This window comes from Limulus polyphemus, unplaced genomic scaffold (genome assembly GCF_000517525.1).
Source record: "Limulus polyphemus unplaced genomic scaffold, Limulus_polyphemus-2.1.2 Scaffold418, whole genome shotgun sequence".
Taxonomy (NCBI): domain Eukaryota; kingdom Metazoa; phylum Arthropoda; class Merostomata; order Xiphosura; family Limulidae; genus Limulus; species Limulus polyphemus.
In genome coordinates, this window is record NW_013666028.1 from 4,655 (window position 1) to 10,250 (window position 5,596).

At 39.2% G+C, this 5,596-nt stretch overlaps 1 protein-coding gene across 1 annotated transcript in view; it reads right to left on the reverse strand.

Moving 5' to 3' along the window:
• Positions 1 to 278: 278 nt before the first annotated feature.
• LOC106458118 (dual specificity protein phosphatase 3-like) overlaps positions 279 to 5,596 on the reverse strand; it is a 34,653-nt gene continuing 29,335 nt past the window's right edge. Inside the window, exon 8 of the mRNA XM_022384256.1 lies at positions 279 to 1,920. The gene's annotated coding sequence lies outside the window, so the exon portion shown is untranslated. The remainder of the gene's footprint in view (positions 1,921 to 5,596) is intronic.

A 5,596-nucleotide genomic window follows, 5' to 3' on the forward strand; every position in this document is an offset into this window, starting at 1 on the left:
TAATGTACATGGGGTACTCAGGAGCACTGATATCCTACAGGCAAGCTAGATATTATGTGTATAACAGAATAATGTATACCAGATGGAGTACCCGTCCGTTGAACGGATGAAATAAAAACTCGTTTGTAACAAAGGATAGGAAATCGTGCTTTTATTTATTTTTTAACATAATAAACATTAAAAACGTAATAAAAGACATAAAGGTACTAATACTGAAAATGAAGACATACTGTTTTAAAGAATTCTAACAATATGAAATTAGATGAGGAAGGGTCCAACCCCCTTCATGACCTTCCTCATGTTATTCTGTATCACTATGTCAAGTTGTGCTGATTTGGTAGTATTTTTCGAAATTATATGGGGATCCAACCCCCATGACCTTCCTCATATCATCCTATATCGTTGTGTCAAGTTTGGTGCTGATTGATCAAGAAATATGAAAATGTATAAGGAACAGATGGCTGAAAGGCGCGAGCAAACAGATACAAGCTGAGCTCTATATATATTAGATTGTAGAGAACAAACTGAACATAGTCTAGTGAAATAAATAGATTGAACACAACTGTGAAACATCAAACAGCAATATATATATACATACACACACATATATATGTATATAAAATCTAATATCAAGGTAGCAGAGGTCTTGAATTCACAATCAATGGCCAGTTATTGAATATTTATACTTGGCCAATGTTTGTTGGAGACTGCTAGACTTAAAGAAAAACATCCCTCACAGGAGGAAGGTTGGAAAAATCGGGTGATACTGGACTTTATTTAGGTCAAATATATCTTAATTCATATCCCACAGTCTGAGCTATCCACACTAGAAGCCATTTGATTTTAAATGACGTAAAGTAGTACAACAACAGCTTGCTGTTGACCCTCCTACTTATGCTGTGACGTGGACAGGAATAAGACCTGTATCCACCGAAATTGTCTCCCAAAAGGATATGGACAATTTCATATCCACTATCCTTTCATACCTCGATAAAAAAAAGATTCCATACCTCATTGTTATAGGCATCTTCAGGAGGTCCTCTCTTGCATTAATGGTGCAGCCATGAGAAATGGGTCAAGGAATCCTGATTTATTATATGGTGGCTACGATATCTGTCACTTCCTGTGACAATGGAGCTGTTGGTTTACATAGAGACTGTGACAGTGCTGAGTCCCAAGCCTGTTTTGTAGCTAAATCAACCATCACAGCAACAACTGTTGGCTTTTCTTTCAGCTACAGCGTACAATCAATGTAACCGCCTTGAATCAGTTCTCCACAATAACAGACTCTGTAAAATAACAATGTACCTGACACCCATACCACATGGCTTCGTCTGGGAGAAGAGCGGTTGATGGAGCTTTATTGTGATGGAACATTAAGGTCAAGACTAAAAAGAAATCCACTATGGCAGTTTTGGATTCAGATAATTGAAGAGTACCAGAACTTGCAGAAAAAGTAATTCGTTTTTTGATGTCATTTTTCCACTACTACGTACCTGTGGGAAAGAGGATTTTCATCACTTGCGGCCCTGAAGTCCAAATTCAGAATTAGAATAAATACTGAACCTGACCTGTGGCTAATACTGGCGAATATTACACCCAACATTACAGAACTTAGCTTACATTGATTTTATTGTATATGTCTAGAAGCTTGTGAGCTTTTGGTTAAAATCCTTGTATATTACCCTGTTATTGGAATAAGAAGATATGTCAGCTTCATCTCAATGGCTTTCTGGGCCAGTGAATTATCTTTTTTTAACCATAGCTTTTACTTTGTGAGTGAGATAATCACCCAAGATTGGCTTGGAAAACAGGTGCTGACCTAAACGCTCTGGTGTATACTTTTTCCATTTTCATTGGAGAACGCTGGAGGCTCTCTTCGCCGAATATTGTGCCTTTGGTTCTACATCGTTTAACAATCTATGGAAAAAGGAATCACATAAAGTTATCCAGCCACATGTCTATCCATTATGCAACTGCATAAGTATAAGCAAATCGTTCTTATAAAGTGTGATTAATTAGTCCTTTGTGTTCTACATATACTTATACATCTTAGGTTCTAAATCTTCTTACATCTGTACTATGATCAAAAACAGCGAAACTTTAGAAACTATATTTAAACTTGAGATTATCTGTTAGTGTTGGCGGAGTGAGCTATATTTTCAGACTTTGTCGAGATCTTTTAAGAAAAAGTTTGAATTGCCTTTTTGGAAGAGAAGAATCCACTTATACATTTTAGCGTACACTGTAAAGACAAACTATGGGGAAGAGTCGCAAAACTCATGACGGGTTTTCATTATGTCATGTATGGTTTGGTCTGGTTTTTGTTAAGCACACATCTACATAATCGGCTGTCTGTGCTCTGCCAACCACGGGTATCGAAGCCTGATTTTTAGCGTTATAAGCCTGCAAACATACCGCTGAGCCACTGGGGGAAGGAGCATATGTCATGTAACACAAGTTTCATTCAGTAATATCTAACAATTTTTAGCATAAAAACATCCTTAATGCTTTGAAATTTAACAGTCTTTATTAAATTTTGTAAGTATGAGCATGTATATAGTTAAATTGTTATGGTATGAAGTGAAGCCATTACACGTAACTTTTAACAGGATCATTCTGTTTGGAAATGTTAACAGTTCTGTCTACCTTGAAGTATTACTTAAATATAAAATATTTAGGAAAGGTTATTTTCCCTTATTTACTGCAATCAGAAGTAGGAATGCTCCCACTCGCAAAGTATACTGGGTATACAAAGTCGGTCATAAGCTTAATGTAATAACTCTGATGAAACTAATATATATATTTAAGTTAAATTTAAGTGAAAACGACCTCACACAGGAGTTCTCAACCTTTTTACACTTCAAGATCCACTTACTTATTTGGCACAATAATATAGGCCCATATATGCAGTTGATGACTTAACAATGTATTTTTTATTATAGCCATTTGTACGCGCAGGTTTACAGACACACATTAGTTCTTTTTTCAACAAAGCAGCTTTTAGCTATGACAATAGCATGTACTGGAGTATAATTGTAGTTAATTCTTGACCTCAAGGTGCTGCTACTCGAAATCTAATGTCAGCATTTAGCTTGAGCACATAACGAGGGAAGTCCCCTGTATCACAACACTTGCTGGCTAAGCGGTATGTCTGCGGATTTACAACGCTAGAAACCGGGTTTCGATACCCGTGGTGGGCAGAGCACAGATAGCCCTTGTGTAGCTTTGTGCATAATTAAAACAAACAAACACAACACTTGCTTAGTTTAATCTAAAGATCACTATGTTCACAGCCAGATTGTAGTGTATGTTAAGTAGTGGTTATTATGAAGTATATTTCAGTGTATGTTCGCTAATGAAGTAGCGAGGGAAAAATATATTTTGCATATAATATTGTTACGACAGCGGAAGTCACGTGATACTGGTAACACGTGATGAGTTTCTCGAATGATCATGAATTTCCTAGTGCATTCGGGACGCCCCTTTCTCAGTATATAAGCCTGGCAGATAAAGCCTGCGGTATGAGTGATTGAAGAGATATAGATAAATATTAAAGTGACAGATAACTGAGTCAAGCGAACAGTAGGCACCGTAAGTAAAGTGTGTGAATCACTGTGATTTATAGCGTGTGTTATAAAGGTTGTTAAGTTTAAAATGACTGTGGAAGTTCTGTGTATTACAAAAAGTTGTATCCAGAAAGAATAAACTGGTTTAATTAAGAAAGGACTTGTATCACTGAAGTTCTTTGGAAAGAATTTTTACGGAAAATTAACAAACAAGCATATACGTACCAAATTGGTGTCAGGAGTAGGATTCGAACCCACGCCCGGAAGACCGGACTGCGAAATAAACAAGAGAGATTACAGCAGTTGTTGAAGGAAAACGAAACGAAACAAGAAGAGAGATTACAGCAGTTGTTGGAGGAAAAAGAAAAGAAACAGTAAGAGAGATTACAACAGTTGTTGAAGGAAAAAGAAAAGAAACAAGAAGAGAGATTACAGCAGTGGTTGGAGGAGAAAGAAAAGAAACAAGAAGAACGAGAAAATAAATAAGAAGAGAGACTACAGCAGTGGCTGGAGGAAAAAGAAAATGAACAAGAAGAGAGACTACAGCAGTGGTTGGAGGAGAAAGAAAATGAACAAAAAGAGAGACTACAGCAGTGGTTGGAGGAAAAAGAAAATGAACAAGAAGAGAGACTACAGCAATGGTTAGAGGAGAAAGAAAATGAAGAAGAGAAACTACAGTAGTGGCAAGAAAACCAGCACCAGTGGCAAATGGAACAAGAAAGGAAACACGAAGTACAAGTGGAAAAGATTAGTAAATTTCAAAGTGAATTAAATAAATTAAAGGATGATTTACTGTCTTTTACACAAGGAAGATATATTAGCCATGGACCTAATCAGCCCCAGACAACAGGAAGCCCCTTCCAGACCCCGCAGTTAAACCCTAATGCAGACATCTTCAATCCTGCCAGGAGTCACATTCCAGACATGAGTGTCAGCAATAGGGGTCATCTAGTACGAAGGAAGCCACAGGAATTCGATGGGAAGGCACCATGGGAAGCATATAGAGCACAAGTTTAGCTCCTGGCAGAAATGAATGGATGGACAGAGGAGCAGGAGGTAGTGTACCTGGCAACAAGCTTGAAGGGACAACCACTGGAAATACTTGGACAGTTGTCGGCAGACGACAGACACAACTATAGAGCAGTGGTAGCGGCTCCAGAACTCAGGTATGGAACTCAAAATCAGTCCAAAGTCTACAGGGCTAGGTTTAGGACGAGAGTCCGTGCTAAAGGGGAGAGCCTGCAAGAGCTGGCACAGGATTTGGAAAGTATGGCACACAAGGCCTACCCAACTGCACCACCCGATCTCCTCAAGTTGTTGCTTAGAGATCAGTTTGTAGATGCCTTGGACAGTCCACAACTTAAGATACAAGTGAAGCAAGCACACCCCTCTACCATGCAGGATGCAATGGTCAGAGCTCTTGAATTCGAATCCTATGTTAAGCCCAGCACAGAGGTACCAAGGTTGGTACAGTCATCAGGATTCAAGGCCAGAAACGGACAGCTTTGAGAGTAGTTTGAGGGACTTTGCTGGCACTGTAACAAACCTGGGCACAAGAGAGCTCAATGCCGGCAACTTCAACCCAGGAAAGATGCCACGGCAGGAAAGGCTGCTACCCAGAGAGGTTGTTGGAACTGTGGAGAGCAAGGACATATGAAGAGCCATTGTAAGAAGAATACTACCAATAAGTCAGCTTCGGGAACCAGTAGTGGTTGGTGCTGAGGGACGCGTACCAACCCCCATTGTGAAAGTCCCAACAGCTAAGTGTAAAATGGCAAGTAAACACAGTGTCTACGTGACAGGAAAGCTGGATGGCCAAAAGTGCAACTTTGTCATAGATTCTGCATCTCAGCAAATTATTGTGAGTATCAAGGTGCTAGATCACAAAGGAGTACCAGAAACCATACAGAAGCTCTGTGGCGTAACAGGACATTATACAAGGTTGTGGGGACCAGTGTGGGTAACTATTGAGCTTATGGGCATGAAGGACAGACACAAAGTATACTTGGCTGACATTGAAGACCAGC